Raw genomic sequence first — 15,845 nt, forward strand, 5'->3', positions numbered from 1 at the left:
GTATCAAAACACAGAAGGGCAGTAAGTTGTTTTGTTACGTAGTAATACAAGGCAGATGTGGTGGAGAATAGTTAATTATACATTTCAAGATGACTAGAAGAGCAGGGTTCCAAGGTTAGCAACACACAGAAATGATTTTACTTGAGGAGGCAGAGACAGTAATTATCCTTATTAGATCATTACACACTGTACACATGTACCCAGTTACAACACTACCCAAAAATAAGTAAAGATAAGGGCAACCGAATAAAATGGGAAAAAAATCCTATACCACACTCAACATCTCTTTAGAGTATCTGCAAGCCCTGGGCTCTGCTGTAGATACTGTAAGAACAGTTTCGAGAGAGGTGGACAAGTTCTACCCTACAAACTGGCATGAACAGAAAACTGTATACAGGATGACCAGTTAATGAACTCCATAGAAAGGTTTTTGATAAGAAGAAAATAAAATTGAATAATGTAATAACTCATGGCTTTTATTCATTAACTATATATACATATATATACGGATTTATTATTCCTAGTAGAGTGGTTACACTCTAATTTTTAAGAAATACTAGAAAACAAAATTTATTGTTCAAATCTGAACTAAGAAAATGATGTATGGGCTTTCAAGATAATAGTGAAACCTTAAAATGCGGATTGACGTCTTTTGGGGGAGCTTTCATTATTTATTTATGTAATTTTAAAAAATCATATACAACAAAGTTATTATTTTATTGTATGCATTAATAAGTATTGATTTTTGTCTGAAGACACTGTGGTTGTCTTTTTTTAACGTAACACAGTATTCTAGAATGGTTTATTATGCATGCGATTTAAAGTCTTTGGACGAGAATTGAAAGACAATTAATATATTTGAGGAGTTATCCTATCTCCATGCAAGACAAGTCATCTGAATTTATGTGCTTTCTCTCTTTGTTATAAACTCTAGCACACACACCATGCTATTGATAAGTGCTTCTTAATTATTTTAGTTTTATCTATGCATTTGGCAAGATTTTGACCCAATCTTCCTGCTTAGTGGATCAAACAATGGGGATATTTATACTTGGGGCCTTAAACACTTGCTAAGGAATTCCATAGTGTACTAATGATATTGCGCCAGACTGCGCTCTTAATTCTGTCAGCTCAATATTTCTGTGAATAGTTTTGATAGAACTTTAGAGATGAAGTGGATAGATGGAATTCACAGTTAAAACTTTAAGTGACAAAGCAAAGGAGACATAAACAAGAGAAGTTTGAAAAAAATCAGGTGAACGGGCATTATTTGGGTATATGCCCAAGAGAGGAATTGCTGGATTTTGAGGTAGACTGATTCCCATTTTCCTGAGCAATGGCCATACTGATTCCAGACTGGTCTTACAAGTTTGCACTCCCACCAGCAATGGGGGAGTGTTCCTTTTTCTCTACACCCTCTCCAGCATAGAATGTCATTGGTGTTTTTGATTTTAGCCATTCTGGCCGGTGTAAGATAGTATCTCAGAGTTGTTTTGAGCTGCATTTCTCTGATGGCTAAGGATTGTGAGCACTTTTTAAATGTCTTTCAGCCATTTTAGATTCTTCTGTTGAGAATTCTCTATTTAGTTCTGTGCCCCACTTTTTAATTTCATCGATTGGTGTTTTGATGGCTAGCTTCTATGTTCATAGCAGTGTTGTTCATAATAGCCAGAACCTTGAAGCAACCTAGATGCCCATCAGCTGAAGAATGGCTAGAGAAAATGTGATACATTTACACAATGGAGTACTACTCAGCAGAAAAAAAGCAATGGAAACTTGAAATTCGCAGGCCAATGGATGGAACTAGAAGAAACCATCCTGAGTGAAGTAACCCAGTCACAAATAGACAAACATGGTATGTACTCACTCACATATGAATTTTAGACATAGAGCAAAGGATTACCAGCCTACAATCCTCTTCACCAAAAGAACTAGGAAACAAGAAGGACTCTAAGAGAAAAATGCATGGTTCCCTGGAGAATGGGAAGGACCAGGATCTCCTAGGCTAATTCAGAGCATGAGGGTAGGAGAGTGGGAGCTGGAAGAATGTGAAGAGGAGGAAATGGAGGAGCAGAAAGGTTGAATTGGGAGAAGAATAGAGGAGAGCAGGATGAGATATATCATAACAGTGGGAGCCATTATAGTCTGAGGAGAGATCTGGCACTAGTGAGATTTCCAGAGATCTACAAGGATGACACCAACTGACAATCTAGGCAATGGCAGAGAGGTTACCCTAAATGCCCTTCCCCTATAATGAGACTGATGACTACTTTTTATGCCATCCTAGAGCTCTTATCCAGTGGCTGATGGAATCAGAGGCAGACACCCACAGCTATACACTGAACTGAACTCTGGAACTCAGTTGCAGAGAGGGAGAGATGAAGATCAAGGGGGTCGGGACCAGGCTGGTGAATCCCACAGAAACAGCTGACCTGAACAAGGGGGAGCACATGGCCCCCAGACTGCTGTCTGGGAGGCCATCACGGGACAGATCCAGACCCCTGAAAGTGGATGTCAACAAGGAGGCCTTGGCACCCTATGGGGCCTCTGGTAGTGGATTAGTATTTTTCCTGGTGTAAGAAGGGACTTTGAGAGCCCTTCCCATGTGAAGGGATGCTGTCTTGGCCTGGACACATGGGGGAGGGCCAAGACCTGGCCCAGGATGATGATGTGGCATTTGGGGAGGTCCCTTGTAGGGCCCTACCCTCTATGGGGAGTGGAGGGGGCAGGGGAGGGGACTGGTGGGGTATTGGGGGAAAGGGGGAGAGGGAGAAGGGATTGACATGTGAAATTATAATTTTATAAAAATTAAAAAAACAGGTGAAAATTATTTTCTTTCTTAAATACTTAAATGCAGACACATACATATTGTATATGCATATACAGACAATATACACATTTATATAATATATACACATATACAATATATGTGTGTATAATACATTGTATATGTGTGTAACAATAATGAAGATGTCATGGATTTAGAAGGGATGCACTGGAGTGGAGGAGCATGGGAGAGAGTGATGAAGGATGCAGTGTTTGTGTATGAAGCACACAAAAATAAAATAACAACAAAACAAAACCAACAAAAATCTTTACACGACAAAACCAATACTAAAGATGATCTCAACTACCAGAGACACACTTGGCAGAAACCAATGAAATGACATAAAACAGAACCAAGTTCCAGTTTCTGTTTAGGTTCAGAAGACAGCTGCATGAGAGTGAGCTGGTTTGGCCACAGCACAGATGGCAAAACTCTGGGATTTCCACTCCATAACAGCCATAGCATTAGCCAATAGCATGGTGCAGCTGTTAGAAAAGTAGCCTAGCACAGTGTTAGGTTGCATTTGTGAAATATTGCATCTAGAACAATGGAAGCCATAGAAAAGACAAATTAGCTAAATCCTATGCTAGAGAAATTACCTCGAGAATGATGCTGTCCCTTGGCCTGTGTGTCAATTCTTCTCTAACTAGAGGACACTCAGAGGAAGGAATGCTGAATTTCCAATATTATCTCTTGTGGAAAATTGGATTGCATAGGGTGAAAACTTTCCTCAGTTGAGTAAAGACCAGGGATGAATTTGCAGAGGGCCCCTCTGTTTACAAGCAAGACAATGCTGGCTAGAATATTGATTTGAAGGCAGACGCAAGAAATTTACTCTGACATTCAGAGCATAGTAGCATATTTATCCCTGTATGTATGTGTGTATATGCATGCACACACACACACACACACGTGTGTGTGTGTGTGTGTGTGTGTGTGTGTGTGTGTGTGTGTGTGTGTGTGTGTAAGCATGTGCACATGCAAGCACACTTGCAGGGGATAATTTTATTTTAGCCAATCTATAAATTTCATTTCACAGTGGAAAAACGAGTCAGACGATATTTCAGTTATCTATCCCGAATAACAAAATGTCCAAAATGTGTAAGGTTAAAACAATATTAACAATATTAAAGCTCATGCTTTAAAGAGTTGGGAATTCAGAGAGCTTGCCTGAGAAATTCCCTTTTGAAATGTCTGACACCCTTTAGTTATGAATTGCAACTCTGTCAAGGCCTCACTAGGTTGGATGTCCAAAGTGGCTCTGTCACCTGGCCACACTTAGCTGGACTCTCTGCTGTAGCTGCCAATCACAGCAAGGACACATGGCCTCTTTATTATCCTCAGCTTAACATGATTGTTTCCAAGCTTTTGGGCTCTTAGCTTAGGGACAGGAAAGCACATTGGAGAGGCCATGTGAGCCTATTTGATGTAGCCTCAGAAGCATGTTTCCCCTTTCCTCACAATGCTGGATTTACAAGTGAGTCAGAGGCCTCGATAGATGCATAGCTTCTAGTTTTGATTGACTGAATGCCCAAAATTTCTAGACATTGAAAAGAAAATGGTTACAGGGTGATTACACACTAAAGTACATTACACAATGAAAACTGCAAGCCTTTTTTTAGAAGAAAAAATGTTATGGTGAATAAGTTATATCTTAAAGAGTACCCACTAAGTTATAGAAAAGGAAGCTTTCAAATGCCAAAACTTCTAAACAATAATGCTTTAAATCTAAAACATTCACAGTTTCATTAATCACTGAAGAACAAATTATCTAACTTCAACCATTTTAGCTTTACGCATAACACCATACAACAGATAGTTACTTGAGAAGATGGTGCAAAATATGAACACAGCATCTGGACGATCTGCTCAGTTGCTCAAGTACTAGCAAGTGCTCCTGGGAAGGGTCCAATTTCTGGTGAGCTGGGCACAGTGACAGGCAGTGTAACCCCAAAACCAGCACTATGGGACTGAGGCAAGAGATGGACTCTCCCCTCTTTTCTCTTTCCCTCCCCTCACCCTCCCACAGGTGTGACAAGTTAGTAAAAAAATTAAAACTTTCTTTTATCTACCAAGGAAAGATTCTATAAATGTTTGAAAATGAAAATGCAACAATAACAACAAAACTACAACAGATACTTCCTAAATAACCTCCAACGTGGACACCCTGATTTTGTAAATTGCACTGGCTGATAGTAAGATTTTTTTAAAGGCAATAGAGAATTTTAATATTTCCCTTTGCACATTTTGGACTAAAGTTAGGATTTTCTTGAAATTACTTCTTGACCTATGATATAAAGGCATTTTAATTTGACTGAAGCATGTGGTATACATTGTAAGGAATATACTATGACAGTTATGGATTCTCTGAAGATGATGATGGTTATGAATATGACTGCACATGTGAGGCTCTTTTAGCAGGCAGGGTGATAACTCAGGGGCACTCAGCTGCAGGGACCATGTAGGGAGCCATGCATACACTCAACCAATGCAGACATTTCAGGGTTTCTATGCAATTTGTTGGGTATAAATAGATACTGAAAATGCAAAAAAAAAGTGATTTCCTCACTATGCTTGGTTACAGAAAATCTTGGGATGTTGTACCTTCTGGGTGTAGGGAGTTATGTAGTCTCAGACAGAGACCCAAACAAAGTCTCAGTCCCAGCAGGCATTAGAGGACATGTGCAACCTCACTTCAGCTATTCCATGTCCTGTACTTTCTAAAAGCCTCGGTTCAAACTTAATTATTGTCCTCATTTTCTATTAGACTTTGGAGTACTTTTTGGATTCCCCTGATAACTGGTTCTACATGAGCCTTAGGTCAGCAGTTCTCAACCTTCCTAAAACTGTGACCCTTTGACACAGATCCCCATGCTGTGATCCCCAACCCCAAAATTATTTTTGTTGCTTCATCATAACTGTAATTTTGCTACTACTTTAAATCATAATATAAATATAACATAAATGCAAACCCTGGGAAAGGGTCATTTGACCTCCAAAGGGATTGCAACCCACAGGTTGGGAACTACTGCCTTAGCCATTTCTGTTACAAGGACTAGATTTTAGTCTTTCTTTCTGCTTCATTGTAGTGTCTGTCCTCTGACCCAGCCTGGTATGTCCTGATGTCACCTCCAAGGTACCTACCCTCTCCCCAACTCAAACTTTAGTGCAGGCGCTGGTTTCTCATAGCTTATTTTTCCCAGTTGAGGAAGAACAATGTTTTTGCATAGGTGTTACTGAGAATTTGTTAACTTTTGGTTGGTGTGATAAAACGCCCAAGATTAGTAACTGAAATCACTCATAAGAAAAATATATTTTGCCTCATAGATTAAGAGTTTTGGGTCCATGGTCACTTGGCCCCATAGCTTTTCGGCCTGTGACAGCAGGTGGCAGAAGAAAGAAGCTGACCTCAGGGTGGCTGGAAAGCAAGAGAATCAAAAGTCTTCTAGGGCACATCCCCAGTGGCCCAACTTCCTGCCACTAGGCTTCACTCCCTTAAAAATCTTGCAGCTCAAGTAACACCACAATGGGATGACCAGCTTTTAGCACATGGTTAAAACCATAACAGCAATCAAATACTTGTTTAGCTAATCAGATTTCAATTTTCCCTGTTTCCTTGGTATGCCATTTTTATTATTCATTTTCCCCACTGACACTAAGTATCATCTCTGCTCAAGTTGATCGATGCTCTCTGGAAATCATTATGGACTATTGTATAGAAGAACCCAAGGCAATTGCTTTCCTGATGTAGGACTAATTAAAGGTCTGGTTATGTCCCCCAAGAGGAGGCAGTGTACCAAAAAATCTTTTCACTGAAAATTATAATCAGTTACCTGGTGAACAGCTTTCACATTTTTCTTATTTCTTATTTTGTATGCATACATGTACATGTCTGTGTGTGGATAGCAAATCCTCATGCATATAGAGACCAGATGAAGATGTTGGGTATCCTCTCTGCCATGTCCCCTTCAGACAGGGCCTTTCACTGATTCTGCAGTCTATTATTTTTCATTTTATTGTATTTTTATTTTCATCGAAGACTGCAGCTAACAAGCTCCAGGGATCCCACCTTCCTTCCTGTTTCAGCTCCATAGTAGCGGGTCCTAGGTATGTGTGGCACACCCTGCTTTTCACATGGCCCCTGAGAATCTGAACCCAGGACCTCATGTTTGTCTAGCAAGCTTCTTTACCCTCTTAGATATCTCCTGAGGGCTGTTCTCATATTTAACTTAATTTTATTCAGATACTGCTTCAATTCATTTGACCCATTCATAGTTGGACATTAAAAAAGAATATTTTTATTGTAAAAATCCACATTGTCTCCTGGGGTCTAAAGTTCTGTGAAAAATGATGAAAATGAAAATGGAAGTCAGCAAGGGCCCCAGGGGTGGGCCTTTCACAAATGGTAGTTCTGATAAGCAAAAATGCTGGCTTTTGGGTTGTCTAAGGAGACTCTTCCCATTCTTTGACCATTTTGTCTTTAAATAACAAAATCCAGTCTATTTCTAACAGAGCTGCTGAGCTAGCCTTGTAAGACACACAGGGTTCTTCCTTCACTGACAGCCTTCCCAGGGGAGGATTTTAAAGTCTTCTTGCCTTTGCACAGGAGTGAGGCTCAGTTTGGGGTAACCCAATTATGTCAGCTATGTCAAGCCATTCAGGTAGAGTTCAGGTCAGTATTTGCCAATATTTGCAAAATCCAGTCAAACAGATTATTGTTATTGTTTTTGGAAGCTGAAAGATGGATCGAGTCATTGAGAAGTCAAAAAAGTTTCCAAATATCCCCCGATGAAGAAAGTAGGCTCAGACAGCCTGTTTTCAAGGCTTCATGCAGTGTTACTGTGACATCAGTGACATTTTTGTTGCATTATTCCCATCTCTCCCTGGCAGTAATGACCTTTCTTTGAGCACAGCCAGAAGGATGTCAAAAGGAGGACACTCTGCAGATTCTCATGATGTCATCATTGCTTGATGAGTTTGGTGCTTGTGTGGACTCTAGAATTTCTATGTGAAAAATATTTGGCTCGCTCACGCAGGGAGCTATCTCTTGCTGTCTCTCAGCATGCTATGGATCCAGAACTTGAGCTGTGAGGCTGCCCATGGCAAGAGTCATCAAAAGATGACAACAAAGTTTAGCGTGTTCTTCCCAGACAGTTGAACTGCAGCAGTAGAAACACAATGTTTAGAATGGTCCAGTGGTGTGAAATAAAAGTTACAAGAAAAACCATGTCGATAGTTTTTATTATTTTTAAAATGTCATCTGTGTACCTGTATTTACATCATTCACTCCTCCCTCCAACTTCTCCTGTCTTCCTCCTTGCTCCCTTTAAAACTGATAGTCTCTTTTTCTTAAATTGTCATTGTATTCTCTCTCTCTCTCTCTCTCTCTCTCTCTCACACACACACACACACATCACACACATGCACATGCACACGCACACACATACACGCACACGCACAATCCATAAATACAACCTGCTGAGCCCATTTAGTGTTGCTCTTAGATACACACATTTTGGGCTGACCATTTGGCATTGGACATCCCTGGGAGAGATTGAATCTTCCTCTCACAGGTAGTCCTTATTATACATAGCTGTTTGTCTAGTAGTAGAGTCTGGTAAGATTTTTCCTACTCATTGGCATGTCAAGTCTTGTTTTGGTAGCTATATTGTTGAGATTTCATGGCTGAGGCTTCCCTGTCTTATATGTAAGACACTATCTTGTAGTAGACATCCTGGTCCTCTGATTTTTCAATATTTCTGCCCCATCTTCAATATTATTCCTTGAGCTGTAGGTTTAGGGATTGCTTTGTAGATAAATCAGTTTGGTCTGGGCATCCCATGGTCAGTTGTTCTCTGTTTTTTGACAAGTTATGCCTTTCAATAATGGTCTCCATCTGTCACAAAGCAACAACAACAACCCCAGCTTCTTTAATGATTGACAAGAACTATACCTATTTGACAAGATCTGGGCACAATAAGCCCCCAAGCTGAGGACCTGGAGGTTAGATGTCTCATAGGTGGGCTAAAGTCCACTAAGTAGGCAGGAGTAGTACACGGGATATGCACCCAGGCCAGGCTAGCTGGTGGAAATGGTGAGGGTAGGAAGGGTCCGACTCCATTGGTTATATGTTACTTCCTTCAGTGAATAACTTTTGAGCTAGAAACTATTGTTAAATATTTATATTTTTCTATCATTTAAAAGTCAATAAACACATCTTGGATAAATATCTTGTGGAATAAGATATACAGGGGTACATTGCTTGTGGGATAAAGATAGATTTATTCTTCTAACTCAGTTTTCTCTCACTCTAATCAGTCACATTAGACATCTGAACATCTTGTAGAAGAGAATCACCTATGCTTCTTTTTGAGATCATATGACTTGCTTTAACCTTTCAGCTTTTGTCCCTATGATAATGATGATATTCCACATAAAGACTACTTCTGGAATGGGAATGGAAGCAGAGCTATAGAGACTATGCCAGGAGGAAAAGCACATGTGTTCTGGTTTAAGCTAGTCTGAACTTACAGTTACTTGCTGCCATGGCCTCAATTCTGCGAACGTGACTGATTTCCTATTTTATACTCTGTATTCCTTTAGGTAAGGATAGAAACTATGCTATATGGCTGCTTTACTCCTTTTGCAAATAAACATTTTATTACTTCTCACTCCTTCATTCTCTTTCTCCTTCCTCTTTGCTTTCTTCCCTAGGATGCCCTTCTTGACAAGGTCTCATGTGTAGTTCATGCTGGCCTGATCATCCTGCTTCAGCCTCCTGAGCACTGAGTTTCAGCACAGACTACCATGGTCAGATCACTCACTCTGTTATTTATGACCCACTGTAACCTAAGAAAATATGTCACTATTCTGTGTCTCCTCAGCTTACCCTTATCAAAGAGCTACCTGTCTTTTGATAACTTTTGGTTCTTCTTGTCACAGCTAAGGCTTTGCTTTGTTGACTTCATTGTAACATCTTGTACATTAAGAATTTAGAGTATGTTGCAGATCATAATTGTTGAATGCAAGATACTTCACCAAATGTTTTATACATAATAGTCACTCAATAAATTATTTGTTTAGTGAATGAATAAATGTGGAGACTTATTTTTACCACTTTCTTACTAAACTGGTCTCTGGTGAACTCTTGTCCCACATAGCATGAAACTGACAGTTCCTCTATCCTTTGTCAACAACCTGCCTACATTAGAGGCAAAGTAGTCTTGGTCCATACTTTCTTTTCTTTTAAAAGGATACATTATGTGTATTACTGGATGAATCACTTACATATCCAGTGGTTTATGCATGCTCATCTTTTTCAATTGAACTGGATTTCTGTAGATGACAGTTGGAACATGATGAGTGTTGTCAAATGGGTGAACACATGTTTGCTCTGCCTTCCTTTCTACCTCTGTCCCTCTCATCCCTATGACATTGTCAGGCTGGAAAGATCATTGAACTTGAAATTACTAAAACCACTCATTGTATAGTATAAGGCAATGATTTAATTGCCATACTACTAATTTTCCTCTTTCAGAATTTTTTCAAATGCTCTTTGAGGGCCTTAAGTATCTCCTAGGAAAATACTTAGACATTATATAGTTCACATTATGAAACCTCAGTCACCAGTCCACTAGAATCTTGGAACAAACATACTCTGTAGATTAACTACACTGACTGAATTCAGTCATGTGAGCATAAACCAAAGCCATAGAGATAATAGCCTGAGATCTGCTGTGATAAGACGTTCCAAGAAGTTATTTTAAATGCATTGTTTATCATTCTCTGATTAAGATAATTCAGTGTGAAGAAGCAAGTGTAAAATACAATGAATGTGTCTGTACTTCATGGTTTATATTCCTTTCTCTAAGGGTTTACATTCTTAGTCTTCATACATACATACATACATACATACATACATACATAATACAGTCATCACTTATGTGTATAAGTAATGTACCCATAATCATATTTGAATTGTAACAACTGTAAATTATTGGTGCATTTTATTTTCAAATGAGAATGCTGTTATTTTTCTTTCTTTGGTCACAGATGTGTGCATCTACATCTCTACTTTGACCTGACAATCTTCCTGGGAACTTCAGTACAGTCTTCTCCAAACTCTGATACTATGGAATATTTTCTCTAACATTGGCTTTTATTTAATTATCTATCTCATCCCAGTTAAGTAAACTCTATTTCCAGATGTACACAGCACAGACTGTTATAAAGGTAATGGAAGGAACTGTCAGCAAACATCTCATGCTTACTGTGCATTATGTTGGAAGCGTGTTACTTGGGGACAGGTGCTAGCATCTCGCTGATTCATTTCGTTGTGTTGGTGTGACTGAGTTCAGCAGCCTGTCACCATCCTAATACTCTTAGCTTCAAGTCAGACTGGCCCACAATATATTATTGTTTTACATACCACACACGTGTGCCACAGATGGTCATTTTTAATTTCTGAACTCAACTGCAATAAATTCCACACATTAATATTTGGCTGAGATTAAGTGCCAGGAGGCTATCACAGAAAACCCATCAATCAAGTTCATCTCTGACTAGACATCAGTGTTCCTGTGGCTATAAGACAAACCTTTGTATGCCTTCTCCTGGGACACAGGACCCGTGCTTTCTCTGGGAAAGATGTAAATCTAGTTCACTGGCTCACATTTGCTCACAAGCTGTGCAAAAGAACTCAGGGCCTCCCTCCCATCCTCTGCTCCTTCCATCCCTTTTCCCTAGCATGTAACCCAGGTTGACCTCACACTTACGATCATCCTGTCTCAGTCTCCAGAGTGCTGTACCATCATTCCTGGCTTCTAGACTCTAGATGATGTATTAGTTTATAAACCATATTGCATTGTGATTTGATGGTAGAGACAATATTTCTGACATATGATAGCAACTTGGTAAATATTTAGATGAATCTATAGTTGAATGAATGAATGAATGAATGAATGAATAAATGGTATCACACTCGATTGTCAAAATATTTATATAGGTGTATTTTTTTTAGAAAGTTCAAAAATATGGTCAGAAGCATAGGTAAGGTTTTTACATCATTAAACATCAGAGAAGTATCAATAAGAGCCAGGAGCATATCTCTATACACCTTTCTGAGATGGCACAAATGAAATGATGACCAGGAAGCTCTCTTGCAAGAATACGGAAAATTTGGTGTCCTTAGACACAGTTTGAGTTTTAAATGCCCATTTTAAGCATTTAGAGATGTTTTAGTGAATTATGGAAAATATGCTTAACTGTTTATCTCCTATTCTCATCACAGTACACATGGTACTTAACACGATCCATTAAATGCCCTATGTCTGGGCACAGTCTAGATTTTCCATACAATATGTGTTTGCTATTCAGCAGTATCAATGGGGAACCTGTTAAAATTGCCAAATCAAGGTTCCTTTCCAAAACCTACAGAATCCAAGTTTGCAGTTAAGCAAGATCCTGAATGGATTCACAAAATCCTGAATACACCCACCCATGAGTCAGGAACACTGATTTAGGTCACTTTCTTTTCTTTTCCCTTACATCTTTCCCTCCCTTTCTTCTTTCTGTGTCTCTGGAAAGAACATTTTTCAAAATAAAAATATGTGCATATATGTTGTTAAAACAATGTTACATTTTTATAGTTCATCTTATAAATTTGAAATAAAAATTGTTACCTTCAAAATAAGAATAAGAAACCAAGTGCAGTGGTGGATCTTGCCTGTAATATCTGTACTTGGGAGGCTGAGACTGGAAAATTTGCCTGAGTGTGAGTGTGAAGGCAGCCTGGACTACAATGTGAGACCCTGTCTCAAAAACAAAACAAAATAAAACAAAATAACAAAAACAATAGAAAAAAAGTGAGACCAATCGAAAGAATCATAGGATTGTAATGACACATATAATATTTGCCTCTGGCTTTTATGGTTAGCAGTTAAAACATTCCATATATGAAATGTTTTGTTAGACAGTTTATTTATATTTTAAGTTTGGCTGAGTAGTATCAGGAATAATTCTGTCATTTAGAATAGTATGAATAATTCACCTTAGAGACTATTCAACAGTATCAGGACTATCTTTACCTGAAGTAGTACTCTGGGATTATGAGGGCATAAATGACAATTAATGTGTTATCTTTTATCCTCATTATAACTACTAAAGGCTGAGAATTTAGACCCAAACTTATCACAGACATGGTAATATGGTTTAGCGCAATTATTGAAAAATGATGGGTAGGAATGTGTGAACTTGCTATTGAAGATTTGCTACTTCCAAAGCTTAGTTTTTATGATACACCTACATGTTAACTATTGTTGGATTATAACATCAGGACTGTAACAGCAGGTAATAAGAAAAGGGAATGGAAAAAATAGGGGGTTGCTTTAACTGTGGAGGGGTCAGGGAAGATAAAACAGAAGGAGAAGAAGGAGGGATAAGTAATACTAAGAATATTTGAAAAAATCTATACTGAATCATTATATATATTAGCCTAAAATATATATAATGATTATAAATTTATCTCTATGTACATAAACACACATATATATTTCATTTATTTTAAATGATGTTATGACACTTGAGATGTTAATGCTTCCCCTCTAAGAGTCATAGACTATGTAACAAAAATTCCAGTACCATGTATGAGAAACCTCCTTGTAAGTTGTTGGTCAAAAGAGTCCAAGCAACTCTTAAAACAATTCAGTCTATTGTAGTTGCCCTTGGTTACTTTCCAGAATTTTAAGTTATGTCCCTTTTGTTGAAGACACTACACACTTCAGAAATAGGCCTCAGAACAAGAGTGGGATCTAACCAGAGAGGCTCCTCTCTGAGGATGATTTTGTAATACTGGAAGGTGCTATGCAGGCTGCCAAGGGAGAAGAGCAGTCAATAGTCCTTCCTACCCAACTGTGATGTTCATGAACTATAACAATGACCAGCACAGCAAAATATCCCTAAAGATGCAGTAGTAATACTGATATCTTGGCAATAACCAACAGTGGTCTAATTGGACTCGGATTCTGTTAGTTCTGCTCAGCAGGAAAGAAAGGATTCCTGGTACTAGAAACCAGGACAACTACCTGTGGCTAGTAAAGTCACAAATCTTAGAGGATAACCTACTCCCACCACTTCTTGAGCCAGCATAATTCCTGTCTGTATTCTAAATTCCTACATCCTTATTAAAGAAGCTTCTTTTTGTTGAACGTCAAGACCATTCCAGAAAAACCACAACTGGTCAAGATACACAGAGAGCAACTGACTATGTGCTCAGCGCCAATTGAAACATCTACAACATAACTGCACACCCAAGTCTTCAGTAAACACTATGGATGAGGGAGCATAAGGTTTGTGAGAGTCAGAAGACCAAGAGACCTGTTGCAGGATTGTATCTTCTGTATAGAACAGGGAAGGTGAACCCATGAGATCTCAATAATATGGTTGCCTGAACAAGACTGGCATGGATACACCACGAGTTTGCATGCCAATGTGGATAGAAGCGATCTCATGGGAGCCCACTCTTAGATGAAGATATATAGGTAATTAGTAACTACCTGTGTTTGATCTCCCATCTTCCAAGTTTTTCTTGATATCGTCATCAACATTAACCTGCATAGGAACTAGTGGGAAACTGGTGCTATCAGTTCCTACCTGGAGTCAGCGGCATCCAAATCACTGGGGATGAGTCAGTGGTGTTCTAAACATCTGATACTGTTCAATTTTGAGAGGGGTTGGACAAAAATATCTTGCTGTTGATAAAGTACATTGTGTATTTAAATCAGAAAAATATCTAAAAGACCAATCTACAAGTTGGAATATAGCACAAATATTACTTAATGCCTTTTATAAACACTGCAAACACTGGAGAAAGGATAAAATGTGTTTATCTTCTGGTGTGAAGGAATATATTACCTTGAGTGAAGGGCCATTCTAATGCACATTTTTGGTAATGTATAATCAATTGTTTTGTTTATGTTTTTTAACAGGGCTAAGCATGTTACAAACAAAAAACTGGATCCAAATTTGGAAATTCGGACAGAAAACTTGTCAACTGTTTTAGCTGGTCACAATTTGGGAGAGGAAAAGCTAGAAATGAAGTAATTAAGCCTCTGGGGCCAAAGACTGGTTAATTGTATTAGCACATGCAGTGTCAGTTTGCAGGCAAACTCAGGTAAGCAGATTCAGAGAGAAACAGCAGGGAATGACAGTGCTGGGAGCCACAAAGTTTTGGTCATATTGTTAGGTTCTGTGTTCTGATCACCATTTTCTTTTTGATGCTTTAAAATAGTATAATGAGATTTAATCCCTACAGTCTGAGTGATATAATTTGGTTGGATTTAAATATATTCCCAGATTAAACAACCTATTTTTCAAAGCACTTCTACTATTCAACAAAGAAGCTCCTATAACCATTGTCACTACCCCCTTCTTTCCTACACCCACAGTCCAAGACAAATTGCGCACTAATCTACTCTTTTTTTTTTTTTTTGGTCTGGATTCATTTACTGGAATTTTCATTTATGTGGGATCTGATGATAGACATCATCTATGTCTAGTTTTTTTTTTTTGTGTCTTCCTGTTTGGATAGGATCTCATGTGAGTCTCTGTTGACCTGCATTGAATCTGAAGATGGTCTCTATTTTATTTCTCCTGCTTTTACATCCTGAGTCTTATTATTTAATAATTGGTTATATTTTGGTGACATACCTATACAGATATTGCCCAAAGTAAGATTAAAATTTAAAAGGAATGTACCTAAATATCTCTGCACAGAAAATAAGTTTAGGATTCTCTTTTTAAGGAGGAAGGAGGAAAATGGGCAGGCAATTCATAGGATTCCAGTTCCAGCACCATGGTTTTATAGGAGCTCACAGAGACTTCACTGCTAACCGAGGAGTCAACATGGGACTGACCTAGATCCTATGAACATATATTACAGTTGTGTAGCTTGGTGATCTTGTGAGACTCCTAACAGTGAGAGGAGAGGCTCTCTCTGACTCTGTTACCTGCTTCTGGTTCA

The 15,845-nt window shown here is 38.6% G+C and overlaps 1 protein-coding gene across 1 annotated transcript in view; it reads left to right on the forward strand.

Moving 5' to 3' along the window:
* Hao1 (hydroxyacid oxidase 1) overlaps window positions 1-1,728 on the forward strand; it is a 95,291-nt gene extending 93,563 nt beyond the window's left edge. The window contains exon 10 of the transcript XR_004770471.1: window positions 1,669-1,728. The gene's annotated coding sequence lies outside the window, so the exon portion shown is untranslated. The remainder of the gene's footprint in view (window positions 1-1,668) is intronic.
* The last annotated feature ends 14,117 nt before the right edge of the window (window positions 1,729-15,845 follow it).

The sequence above is a fragment of the Cricetulus griseus genome, chromosome 6 (assembly GCF_003668045.3).
Source record: "Cricetulus griseus strain 17A/GY chromosome 6, alternate assembly CriGri-PICRH-1.0, whole genome shotgun sequence".
NCBI classification, from domain to species: Eukaryota; Metazoa; Chordata; class Mammalia; order Rodentia; family Cricetidae; genus Cricetulus; species Cricetulus griseus.